The 13745-nt window shown below is 37.9% G+C and overlaps 1 protein-coding gene across 1 annotated transcript in view; it reads left to right on the top strand.

The window, feature by feature from the left end:
• The window catches only part of SLC9A9 (solute carrier family 9 member A9), a 520093-nt gene that overhangs the window by 190331 nt on the left and 316017 nt on the right, over nt 1-13745 (top strand). The gene's annotated exons all lie outside the window — the stretch shown is intronic.

Here is a 13745-nt window from a genome sequence, read left to right as displayed (position 1 = left end):
TGTCCCTTGCATTCCTAAAATTCTCCGGGAAATTTTCGCAACACTTTAAAGCAGAATAAATATAGTGTAACCCTATTTAATGTATAACCTGGTAACAACCTCAGATATTATCAGATGACATATGGAACTATTTGCCTCTTTTTCTTAAGTTTTTATTTTATTTTTTCTAATTTTTTATTTATTTATCTGGGGGGAGGTTCTGGGGGAAATGCACACAACTGTACTTGAACAATAAAATTTTTATTTTTTATTGTTGTTCAATTACAGTTATCCCCATTTTCCCCCATTCTCCCCTGCCCTTCCCACCCCACACTTCCTACAGTCAGCCCTTCCCCCAACCATTGGCTTTGTCCATGGGTCCTTTATACATGTTCCTTGACTTGACCCTTGCCCTTCTTTCCCCTGTTATCACCCTCCCCCCTCCCCTCTGGTCACTGTCAGTTTGTTCTTTATTTCCATGTCTCTGGTTCTATTTTGCTCACTTGTTTGTTTTGTTGATTAGGTTCCAGTTATAGGTGAGATCATATGATATTTGTCTTTCACTGCCTGGCTTACTTCACTTAACATAATGCTCTCCAGTTCCATCCATGCTGTAGTGAAGGGTAGGAGTTCCTTCTTTCTTCCTGCTGCATAGTATTCCATTGTGTAAATATGCCACAGTTTTTTGATCTACGCATTTACTGATTTGCCTCTTCACTCAATGTCCCAGATTACTCATTGGGGGGAGGAGAAGGGAGGAGGCTAAAATAGTTCTTTTTTTCTCCTCCTAAAATTTCAGTTCTAAAGTTTTGAGCACCTAGAAGTCTCTTAACACTTTCTAATTTGCCATTTTTAATGTTTTACATTATAAAACTGTATAGGCAACTTCTCTAAACTTCTCAGAATTATGTAGATGGGTCAGGGTGAGGGGAGGCAGAACAATGTACTGAGAAGAACACAGGCTTGGTCAGAGGAAGGTTCAGTTCCTCCTTCTGTCACTCACAGATGTGGCCTTAGGGAAGGCTCTGGTCTCTCTGAGCACCTGTTTTCCTCATCCCCATTATAAAATGGGGATAATTACACACACTCCATGCAGCTGTTGTAGGAGTCAACAATGATAAATGAGTTACAGCACCTAATACGTAATAAAAACTCAACAATGATGCCTGCTACACTTATTTTACTATTATTATTCATTCTGACTTATCTCCTGTGGTAATTTTAAGATGTGAACTTAAGTTTTCACAAATTATATTTTTTTATTATTTCAAATGTCTGGCCTCATAGCTGTCTTTTAAAAAGCTGTGATTGCCATAATACTCAGATAGTATGAGAGAGAACATCAAGTAACCACCCACCCCTGGTACATAAGAAGATCCCATAAGTGTGGAATCTGAATGGATAGTTCTATCATGGGAATGGAAAGTTTCCAGTGTCCTCACTATGATTTATATCTTTCTCATACTAATAAAGAGACAACAATAATTGTCCTTGGTCCCTGTTGAATGCCATGTAAGCAAAGAGATCCAATTACAGTACATTCAGAGAGCAATGTCTCCTGTTTTATTAGTCAATCAGTGAGATGAACTCTATTGTCAATTGGAGGATATGAATTCAAGTGCCTGGAGTCTGAAGAAAGCTCTGCTGTCTATTTTCCTCCAGGCTGGAGGTATCCCTGCATACTCTGTGGCTCGTTAGGAAAGAGAGCAAAGGCCGATCAAAGAAGTACATATACAGCTTAGCAAATGATGCACAGCAAGTATGAGAGGGTATAGGGAGCAGAATGGGTAGAGGCCCAACACAAATGAGTAAAAGGACTGTTTAGAGAGCTAGGAAAAGCAGGAACAGGAAACTGAGCCCAGGAAATACTAGTCTGAACCCTGAGAGGTGGTGTACTCATAAGGGGGCTGGTAGGAGACCTCCAAAGGAGACAAAGGAAGGATCCAGGCTCATTCGAGTGACTGGCTGCCACTCCAGAGCAGGGGCTACTGGAGGCACAGCAGAGGGTGGGCTCAGAACCCGTGGGCATAGAGATACTATAGTCTCATAGGAGAGCTCAGTATTAAAAATGCTAATTCTCCCCAAATTAATTTTAAAATGTAATGCAGTTTCCCAAAATGATATGAATGGTCTTTTTTCTAAAATCCAATAAAATTATTTAAATTTCATATGGAAGAAAAATGATTTGAAATAGTGTTTAAGCAATCCTCAAAAAGAAAGAATGGTATAATTATTCTAATTACTGGAACGTGGTACTAATACAGAAATAGGTCAAATAAACAAAACAGAACACCCAGAAATAAACAGACACATCTGTGGACATGTATGCACATGTGTTATAGGTTGGAAGTGGCGTTACGATTCAGTGAAAAATGAGAAAGGAGACCATTCTCCTTGTCTCCAGTTGGACCATTTAGCTAGCCAATTATAAAAAGGCAAACGAAAAGGAACACTGTAAGTCATCTACTATCATATCTTACATGAAAAAAAAATCCCAAGTGATATTGTTAAAATAAAATTCATAAAGTCACCACGGATACTAGGCTTACTACTACTTACTACTGCTTAGTAGCACTTAATAAATACTCGTGGAAGATTGAGCGATTATAAAATTTGATTGCTAAATCTAAGAAGTTTTCACATATTCTGAAGACTCTGGTTGCCAGGGCTTCAAATGCATTAAAATTACAGAATGTTTCACAAATTCTTCATGATTCTATACTTAATTTTCTTTTCAGTAAGTTATTGTCTACAACTGCCCCAAAATTAATCATTGCTGTTAAAATTGGAATTTCTTTTTCACATTTTCCAATTCTAAAATGTCTTTTGAAAAGAAGAAAGGAAGCCCCTCTTCCCCCCACAAAACTAGCCTAGCTCAGACCCCTCTGAGTTAGACATTCATCGTGAACCTCTGTCCTGCATACAAGGAGAGGTAACTGATCCGAGTAAAAGCTACTTGCCCTAAGAAAATCGTCTGTACCTTTCGGTACTTCCTGGAGCCTAGGAATCAAACTGAGAAGAGAATACTACCAGCGTATTATTGGGAGGCTACTGTAATCAGCGTGGCTTCTTCCAGATTGTTTGTTACATATTTCAGCCCCTACTGTGTTACTTTATTTTTCTACATTAAGAAAAAAAAAACCCATATCAGTCTGACTTGGCTTTCTTAAAGCGCTTCAAGTTCCTAAGGCAGTTAAGTATGATGCTATTGAGGTGAATCCTTTTGTTTATGTGTAATATTCAAACAGAAATCACGGTAGTCTCCTCTGTGTGGTCGACTGGAACATTTCAGGGAGAGATGCCATAGAGTTTGCCCGCAGGGATGTATGAAAATGTTACTTGGTACAAATCCCCTGGGAATTCCCATGCAAGTAATTTCAAATTGGTTCAGACTAGTTGCTGGTATTTTGGTCTGTTTGGCTATAAACAAAGGGATATTATGAAACAGAGGTTTGATAAATACACAATTCGGGTGGGGAAACTTGAAATCACCCCAGAGAAGCAATTATTTACCTCTGCTTCCAGTTGAGCATCTGTGTTGGTGGTCTATCCTAATCCCCAGGTTCCTCTTGCAAACCTGTCAGAGCCCAGGATGCGCCCCTGAAGGTCAGGGTGACTGCAAGCCGGGCCAGCTCCTTGCTTATTTACATAGATTAGCCCATGAGTGAGAGACACTGTGAAGGCAATATGATTGTATAGGATTGGGTTTTACCTTGCAAACAATATTCTGTTTAAATGGGCTGTACTTACATAAATTCACATGAGTTCAGGGTTTGAGACTTTGAAGCAAAGAGGCTGAAAATGAAGTTTAACTGCTGTGCTGCTATTTATAGTGATATCTACTTCTCCTCAAGCTTGCCGTTTCCAGCGGTAATCACTCTGTGCCCGGAGACAGGACCGGTGCAGCTCTGCAGTGACCCACCGCACTGGGGACAGGCTGGAATGCTGTCATGAGCCCAGCCCAGCATCCATTATTCGTCCTTTAGATGCTGCTAACATTGAAAATTGACCCAAAGTTATGACTTAAAAGTACCATCACTTCGTTCTCCAATCGCTTCATAATGATACCATTGTCCTTGACCTCTTGATTGTCCGTCCAAGATCCGCTTTGAGTCAATGCGATCTGCTTTTGCAATCATGCTCCAGGCCCTAGAACACTTCCTAGTCACCTTGCAGAAAAGGATCCAATTTAAAAGAACTTTGGACACCAACTGACTGCAAACAAATTAGTCCATCAATAATTGTCCTATAAATTAATATTTTATGTCATTTTCATGTATTATTTTTTATTCTTGCAGTGCCACAGATCAGTTTTATAATACCTTCTCTCTTTTTTTTGAACACCTCTCTTTTTTTCCCTGCTGTTTGTTCTCCACCCCTGCCCTCACCCTATCCCCAAATTCAAGGGGAGCTAAATATTCCCCCAAATGCATTAATTTGAAGGAAAAAAAACATGATTGCTCAATAGCTGGGAGTTTGACCTGCAATAGTCTTTTGCAAAGGTTTTTAATGAATTGAGGGTAAAATTGGTTTTAATTGAATATTATGCTTCACTATTATGATTTGATGACCTTTTGTATAAAGGGCATGAGGTAGGTGTAAGAGAACACAGAGCAGGCCAAACAACTAAGTAGACATACTTAATTAACTAAGAATTAACTCAGACTTTACAAATTAAAGAAAAAGATCCAAAAGATACAAGTCTGAAAAAGTTTAATATTTTTCTGTCTTGTTTTTATTACTTTTCATCTTTAAATAAAAGTAATTGATACATTTTTAGAATAATATCACAAATTGAAGGTACACAAGGGAAATAACACATCAGAACCATGATCCACCCTTCTTAGAGACAAAGCCCGTATACATGTGCCATTTCTTTGCTCATACATATGCACAGTGTGTACATATACACCTATTCAGAAACTGTGTCATACCATACCTAGGGTTTGACAACATTTAACCAATCATCTATCATTTACTATTAGTTTTATTTTAATATGTGTGTGTGTTGGTAATTTTTTACTATACAAACAGTAACAATTAGTAAAAATCAAAAATGAAAAAATAAAGGAAAAATAAAAGGAAAAATATTCTCAAAATTGACAAAAACATCTAAAAACAAAACATAAAACAAATTAAATGATTACTCAAGTTACCTATTCATGGGGGAAAAGAAGCATGTATTCTTGATAATTATTTTCAGCAATTCTTTTTTCTGACTAAATTATCTTGTTAAACAAATTTCTTGTGAACTTGTTTTTCTACCACCGAGTCCCTTTATTGGACCCCATTAAAGATTTTTGCTCCAAGTACCTGGCTCTCAAAAACCACTCTCTGAGCCCCAGGGGTTCCACCCATTGAACATAATTCAGATCTACTTCTTACTCTTTAAATTCTGATTCTTCAGTTCTAAAACCTTCCTTCTGAATTTCTCCTCCAGACATTGATTTATAAGAATACCTAAGTCACCACTTAGAAATTAACTACTATACAACCACCAGACCTTAATATAACATGTCATTGTTCCTACCTTTATTCTTAATCTTTTCACTTGTCTCAAAAATTATTTCTCTTCTTTGTTGGAGTGAATGTCTTCACTTGGATTCTCACATCGTTGTGTTCCTTTCAAAACTTTCTAAACTCATCTCTTCCTCTGTTAAATACATTGTATCTCTTCTTCTCTATCATCTCCTTTATTCCTCCTTTTAGATATGCCCTTATTTCCCCCTTCCTAAAGAGTAACTTCGCTTGTCCCTAGAGAGTAGCGACATTATACACACACACGCATATATACACACACACACACATATATACACATATATTATATACGCATAATTTTCTTCCTTGCTTTCTTGTTCCCCTCCATAACCCCTATAAATAGGCTTTCATCCCATTGACTCAACCAAACCTGCTTCTCCATTCCTTTATTCTTTTCAAACCCACCCTTTTTGAGAACTCAGACTTTCTTCTCTTAAGTATCAAAAAGTATTTAACCGTGTCTCTTTGAGGATGCTCCCCACTTCCATCCATTTCCAGCACTGCACTAACCTCACTACCCACCTGTCTCCCTAGACTGTGTTGCGTTTTGTCCTACTGCGCCTCATTCTCCTGATCCTAACAATTAATGAGCCTCAAGTCTCTGTTCTCACCCCTGTTTCTCTCCTGGCACTCATTGCCTTCAACAACGTATCTCTTCCCATGTTCACATCCACTCCCTGTTTTACCGATGCCCTGTATTTTCACAGAGCACACTCTTTAGTAGGTTTCTGCAAAGGGAACATAAAGATCAGTTATTTTGAGATATTGCATGGTGAACATGGCCCTATTCTCTGTTCATGCTGGAAATGAAACTACAGAACTTTAGGTTAAACATCATGTACTTCAGAATTTTCAAGACACATGTACCCCTTCCAGCTTCGGGGCTGCTTTCTGAAAGTCAGGGCCATGTGACTTCTGTCCTGCATGTGTGCCCTGGTTTTTGTCTCTCAAAGGATCAAGTTCTTCTTTTTATCCTTTTTTTTTTAATATCACAATACTATGTCTGAGTATAATGCTCATTGTGCTTAATATTTGGTTGGCCTTCCAATTTAGAAACTTATATCCTGCTCTTTGGGTGTTTTCTCACACCATTTCTCTGGGAATTTCATTTAATGAAGAGCTTGGACCCACTGATCTGGTCCTCTCATTTTCTCATCTCTCTCTGTACTTTTCTATTCTTTATCTATATTTATCTAAACATCTATCTATCTATCATTAACACAAACATTTTCTGAGAGAGTTGTTCAACTTTATGCTCTACTTTTGAAATTTTTATTTCCACCCTTGAATTATTTTTATTTATTAAAGCCCTTTCTTATTTTCTGATTGTTTCTATTTCTAGACTTGCTTCATGAATGCAATATCTTTTCTTCAGAATATTGATATTAGGTTTTAAAATATTTTTCAGTGCTTAAATTGTGTCTGTTTTCTGAAAATTCTTACTTCTTGTTTTTTTGTTTGTTTTGCTCTTTGTTTTCCCCGACCTCTCCAGAGAGGCTTGACTGCATATCTACGTTTAAGAGTAAGAAAAAAAAATTTAATTAGTCACTGGATGAGGGTTGGGGGAAGGTCTGGGCTTATCAGCTGGTGAGCCTCCTTGCAGGGTAATTGGGGAAGCTGGCTTTTCATAGGGCATACCTCCAAATCTAAGTATCTGTGACTAGTCAGTTTCTCCAACTCATTCCTTTAATACGACATCTAGGTGGATTCTGGGAGCCCTGTATGGAAAAGGATATGGGGTTCTCACAGTTCATTATATGAACTTTCAATTAACCCACTTCAGTTCTGTTTCCCACTGTTCCTCCTCTCTGCTCTTTGTCTCCAGCCCAGAATACCCCTGGTCCAATTTCTCACTTCAGTTAGTCCTCCCCAGGTAGGATGTTTGAAAATATCTGGCTGCTCAGAGAAACATATTGGATATTTTAAACTTAATGGCATGATGCTAACGTTCATCTGGAAAAAATGAACACTCAACAATAGCAAGGGACATCCTGCAAGTCTTAGTAACACTGGGACATGAGCTCTACCAGGTGTTAAATTGTATTATGAAGCTCCAGCCATTCAGTCTGGTCCTTGTAAAGGAAAAGGCTGGCAGCTGTACGGAAGACAGAGTCAGAAAAAATCCCAGCACACACATGTGGAAATTTTGAATACAATAAAAGTGGCTTTTCATATCTGTAAGGGAAAGGTGGATTATAACAGGACATTTATTGCAACTTTGTTTATAAAAACAAAAAATTAAAAACAACCTCAATGTCTATGAATATGGAACCAGTTTAATAAATGTGATCACTTCACTTCAACAAATGGTGTTGGGAGATCTGGACAGCTACATGCAAAAAAATGAAACTCGATCACCAACTTACACCATACATAAAAATAAATTCAAGATGGATAAGAGACTTAAATATAAGTCATAACACCATAAAAGTCCTAGAGGAAAACATTGGCAGTAAAATCTCAGACATTCCATGCAGCAACATCCTCACAGACACGTCCCCTAAATCAAGGGACATAAAGGAAAGAATAAACAAATGGGACCTCATCAAAATAAAAAGCTTCTGCAGGGCTAAACAAAACAGCATTAAAATAAAAAGAGAACCAACAGAATGGGAAAACATATTTGCCAATGATACCTCAGACAAAGGCCAGATCTCCAAAATATATAAAGAACTCACATGACAGCAGTCCAGGAAGACAAACAACCCAATTAAAAAATGGGCAAAGGACTTGAACAGACACTTCTCCAAAGAAGACATACAGAGGGTCCAGAGACATATGAAAAGATGCTCAGCATCACTAGCCATCAGAGAGATGCAAATTAAAACCACGATGAGGTACCATCTCACACCAGTCAGAGTGGCCAACATAAACAAATCCACAAACACATGTTGGAGAGAATGCGGAGAAAAGGGAACCCCAGTACATTGTTGGTGGGAATGCAGGCTGGTGAGGCCACTGTGGAAAACAGTATGGAATTTCCTCCGAAAACTAAAAATGGAACTACCCTTTGACCCAGCAATTCCGCTGTTGGGTTTATACCCTAAGAGCCCTGAAACACCAATCCAAAAGGACCTATGCACCCCAATGTTCATAGCAGCACAATTGACAATAGCCAAGTACTAGAAGCAACCTAAGTGCCCATCAGCAAATGAGTGGATCCAAAAACTATGGTATATTTACACAATGGAATTCTATGCAGCAGAGAGAAAGAAGGAGCTTATACCCTTTGCAACAGCATGGATGGAACTGGAGAGCATTATGCTAAGTGAAATAAGCCAGACGGTGAGGGACAATTACCATATGATCTCACCTTTAACTGGAACATAATCAACAGAAGAAAAAAGCACAAAATATAACCAGAGATATTGAAGTTAAGAACAATCTAACAATAGCCGGGGAGGGGGAGAGGGGAGGGGACAGTGGGAAGAGGGGATTACAGGAACTGCTATAAAGGACACAGGGACAAAATCAAGGGGGAGGGTGGAGTTGGGGGAAGGAGGTGGGTTCGGCTAGGATGGGGTGGAGGGATGGGGAGAAAAGGCATACAACTGTAATTAAATAACAATAAAATTTTTTAAAAAATGTGATCACTTCATACAACATTTGCAATTATTCAAAAAAGAGATAATTCTATGTGAGCTGATTTGGAAAAATATGCAATATGTGACTTAATTTAAAAAGCAATTTACTGAAGACTATGTATGGTATTACCTCATATTTGTTTTTAAAAAGAAGGGGTATATATTTACTAATCTATGCATAAAAGCTCTAGAAGCATAAGAAGCATTAGCAGTACCCATGGGAGTAGAAATTGGGGACTGGAAAGGGTGGAAAAGACTCACTTTTCACTTTATACCCTCTACACTCTGACGTTTTTCATTTTTTTTCCCATGAGAATGCATACCTCATGCAGGTAAAATTTTGTTAAAATTTAATAACTGAGCATTGCTAGCTTGCTGACCAAATACTCAATTGTGAGACAATTTTTAGATGTAATTAAAAAAAAATACTGATTCTAAGCTGGTCTGCTGTTGAGCAGATTGGCTGTTGTTATCCCATCTTTGCCCTCACCAACTCCAACTGCCAAAGATCATGTTTTCTTGCTGGCTTCTTTAGACGCAGGCATCTAAAGTTCTTAGAACACTCTCCAGCAAAGTTATTTACCTGACCCTGTTGCAACGTGAAAATTTCCCAGATGTCTGTTCTCTTAGGTCTTCTGCTACAGTTGCGGCCAATCTGCACATAGAAAGGTCAGCACCGATAGACTTCCCTGCTCCCCACTTTAACTCAGCGAGTGGGAACACAGATCTGATAAAGGAGTTGTAGAACACTACCCACAAAGCACACGGAAAACCATGTTCCATCATAGATAATTAGAGAACTTACATAATTTTACAGGTTTTTTATTCTAGACAAGACTTTTAAAATGATTCGGTTATCTACAAATATACAGAAAAAAGTACCCATTACCTAGATTGTTAATAAAAATCAATATTACTTCAGAACTCTTTTTAAAGGAAGAAAAAATGCAATGACTGTTGGAGTTCTGTCCCCTTCCCTTTCCTTCCTTCCCCTGCTCCCTTCTCCCTGAAGGTCACCGCTGTCCTGAATGAAGTCAGTGTGTATCCTACCCGACCATTTTTAAACGTGCCCTGTCTGTGTGTGCCTGTAAACAATACATACCCCATGTCTGTGTTTTAAAAAAATTACATAAAAATATACAGCACTTATTTTTTTCAATTTGATTGCATTCAGCTACAACTATCAGAAAAATCCTCCACGGGGTATTAAATAATTAAGAGTGTATTTGTCTCACATAACAAGACATCTAGGGAAAAGTGGTCCAGTGCCTCAGGGATGCCATCACAAAAGATAGCAGCCTGTCATCCCGCTCCCCTGACTGTGTGAATTCGCACTTGCTTGTTGCAAGTTGGCTACAAAATCAGAGGTTCACGTTCCAGGGAGGACAAAGAGAGAAGGCAACACCAAAAGCCTTTTCCTTGTTAAATTTTGTCCTTTTATATGGGAAGGGAAAGACACCCAAAGGATTTCACTACATCTTACTGGCTAGAACTGATGCCCACTTGCTGCAAGAGAGGGCAAGATACTGAATATTTTAGCTTTTCAGCTTCCTTAATAGAGAAAGTCATGGGGGGGGGGAGGTTTTTAATGTCTTTTAGCCACTCATGATGTCTGCTATGTTATTTTTTAATAACTTGCTTTTTCTATTTCTCCATTGTTTTTTATAACTTATCCACATCAGTAATCCTAGATTTAATCAATTATTGTTAACTGCTGTGTAACATTTTTATATAACTATATCACAAGTGATTGAAACATTTTCTTATTCATGAACATTTAAGTTGTTGCTATTTCTTCACTGTTATAAAAATGCCCCATAAATATATTTGTATATATCTCTTTATACTTATGTGGGAATTTTATATATATGTATAGATTATAAAATATGTAATAGATAATACATATTTACAAAATATATTATACATTATATAATACATATACATATGTATTATATGTAATATGTAATACATATCATACATATGTATTACATATTGTACATAACACATATATTATATACATTAAAATAGTGGGCTAGGATGATAGATAACTTTCTCTTCAGCTCTGATCACACACACACACACACACCCCTACCTTTTGTGTTTTCAGTGTAAATGCTTTTCTGTGCTTCCTGTTTTCTCCTCTCCTGCTTTCATTTGGAGTTGAGTTCTCTATGTCTCTCTGCTGGTGTTGTTCTAATACAGTGGGATGATTCATTTTAATCCCTTTATTATTTTAGTCATGATCCTTAAATTTTAAAAACATCACTCACACAGGATACATACTGAGCAATGTCTGACATAAATGTTGCTCGCATCAGTCATTCTGCATAACCCTAACAATTAGAATGCTTCTCTCTTTTCACTATTCCATCATTCATGTTATTAATTGCATGGTTTTTAGGTGCACCTCATTTCTAATCACTCAATAATCATTATTAATTTTACAATTAGTGCTTATTTTGGTTTATCTGCATGTTCCATAGTTTCTTTGCTTAACATTGCTTCATGAGCTCACTCTTTCCTCTATGTCTAGTTTTATTTTTTCTGAAAATTTGTCTTTAGTGATATTTTAATAAAGGTATGTGGTTAGTAAACTATCTCAGTAGTATTAATTTATCAGTAAATTATGAGTCTTTGGCTTAAAATTTCTTTATTGTGTTCTCATTTTTGAATGATAATTTATCTGGCTATAGAATTCAAAACTGACAAATATTCTCCCTCAGAACTTTATTAGAAAATCGTTTGGGATTTTATTGCTATTGATTAAAAACATGCTCTGTGATTGTTATTCATTTTTAGACTAAGCAGTCTTTGGTTGATTTTTTCATATCTTATAATTGTACAGTTTCATTGCTAGTCTAAGTGTTTATTAATTTTACTTTATTCCACTTAGGGGTTGATATGATTCTTCAATTCTACAAAAATTTCTTAGTACTGTCTCTCCCTCATTTCTCTAGTTTCTTCTAAAACTGCTACTGGCTGTGTTGGAGCTTTTCAATTTATTCTGCATGTCTCTTAACATTTGTTTATAGTGTCCCTCTCTTTACCTGTGTTGCGGGTGGTTTGCTCAGATCCTGCACTCTAATTTTCATTTGGGCTGAGCCAACTGAGCTTTCATTTTATTGCTCATGGCTTATTTTCCAGATTTTGGGTTGTTTCTTTTTCAATTTTTTAAAAGATTTTATTTTTAGACAGAGGGGAAGGGAGGGAGAAAGAGAAGGAAACATCAAAGTGTGGTTGCCTCTCAGGTACCCCCACCTGGCCAGCGACCCAGGCATGTGCCCTGACTGGGAATCAAACCAGTGACCCTTTGGTTTGCAGGCCAGCACTCAATCCACTGAGCCACACCAGCCAGGGCAGTTTGTTTCTTTTTTAAATTGAAGCTTTTCTGCAATTATGTTTGATATCTATTTTTAAACTATCATTAACCATTTTAAATGTAACTGATTTGAAGGGTCTTTCAAATTGTGCTATTCTTTCTATTTCTTATGCACCAGTTCTCCCTTTTTTATTTTGTATTTCTTGCTTTTCCCTCATAATGGTTACTCTCTTTATGTTATGTATATATTCTATTTTATTTTATTTGTGAAACAAAGTTAGAATAAAAGGGGAGGAATATAGGCTTATGTTGTTCTTCAGGTCAGTTAAAGGAAGCACCCAAATTCATCTCTTGTGAGGTGTTTTAATAACATCAAGGGGAGCTTCTCATTTGCTTCTCATTCATTGCTTTGAATTTTTCCTTTGTTTCTTATTCCTGGGGATTTCCATTTCTTTATTTTGAATTCAGCTATGTGTTTTAAAAGTTGTTGTAATTTAAATATAAATTCATCTACACTGATGCAGAGGGAATTCTTCATTCGTTTAGTTCTGCCGGTTGCTGGAAGCACCTATGATGACTTTCTGAGCGCCCGCTCTGCACTCAAGGATGTCATTGGAAAGGGCATTGGAAACAAACAGAGGTCTTAAAAGTGGTTTCTATACAGTTCCTTTGATACGTGCCAAAGACAATACCTGCTGACACGATCGCCTGAAGCTGAAGTTACAAACGCGCTCCACCAGCCAGATCCCCTCTGCAAACGTGTGTTGTTTATCCCACACAATGTTTAACTCTATGAGTTTCCGACATTTAAAAATTGGCCAATTTCACATAATAGTTAAGCATTTCAGCGTCTCTTCATAAACGAACAAAAATAACCAGAAGAACGCAGTTCCCCCACCCCATGTCCCCAAGCCAGCACCCGAGGGGGGCCCGCGGGGGGCTCCCATGGTAGCGTTCCCACCCCTCCGCCTTGTTTCTGCAGACAGCTGGTGCCTTCCCAGTAAGGTGTGGCCCCGCAGCACTACCAGACTGAACAAGTTAAAACGTCTGTGGAGTGCCATCCAGTAAGTCAGCATTCGATCCTAATAAATATGTAAGGGGCTGGTTAGCTGCCGAATGGTTTCAGCATGTAAGCTCCGCTTTACCTCCCTGAGGCTGGAACACCCCTCCTGCTCCTCTGACACACTCCCGGGCAAGCACACTTATCCGGGGAAGTATACCAGGGTCCTGTGAAGCAAACGTGTCTGTCGCTGATGGTGGTAGCTATGAACTCAGTGGGTTCCAGTGTGGTTTAGTCAAGCAGAGAAGAGTTTTTCATTTTTGAT

The sequence above is a fragment of the Desmodus rotundus genome, chromosome 2 (genome assembly GCF_022682495.2).
Source record: "Desmodus rotundus isolate HL8 chromosome 2, HLdesRot8A.1, whole genome shotgun sequence".
Lineage (NCBI taxonomy): Eukaryota > Metazoa > Chordata > Mammalia > Chiroptera > Phyllostomidae > Desmodus > Desmodus rotundus.
The sequence above is the reverse complement of the archived record's forward strand: the minus strand, read 5'-3'. Positions and strand labels throughout refer to the sequence as shown.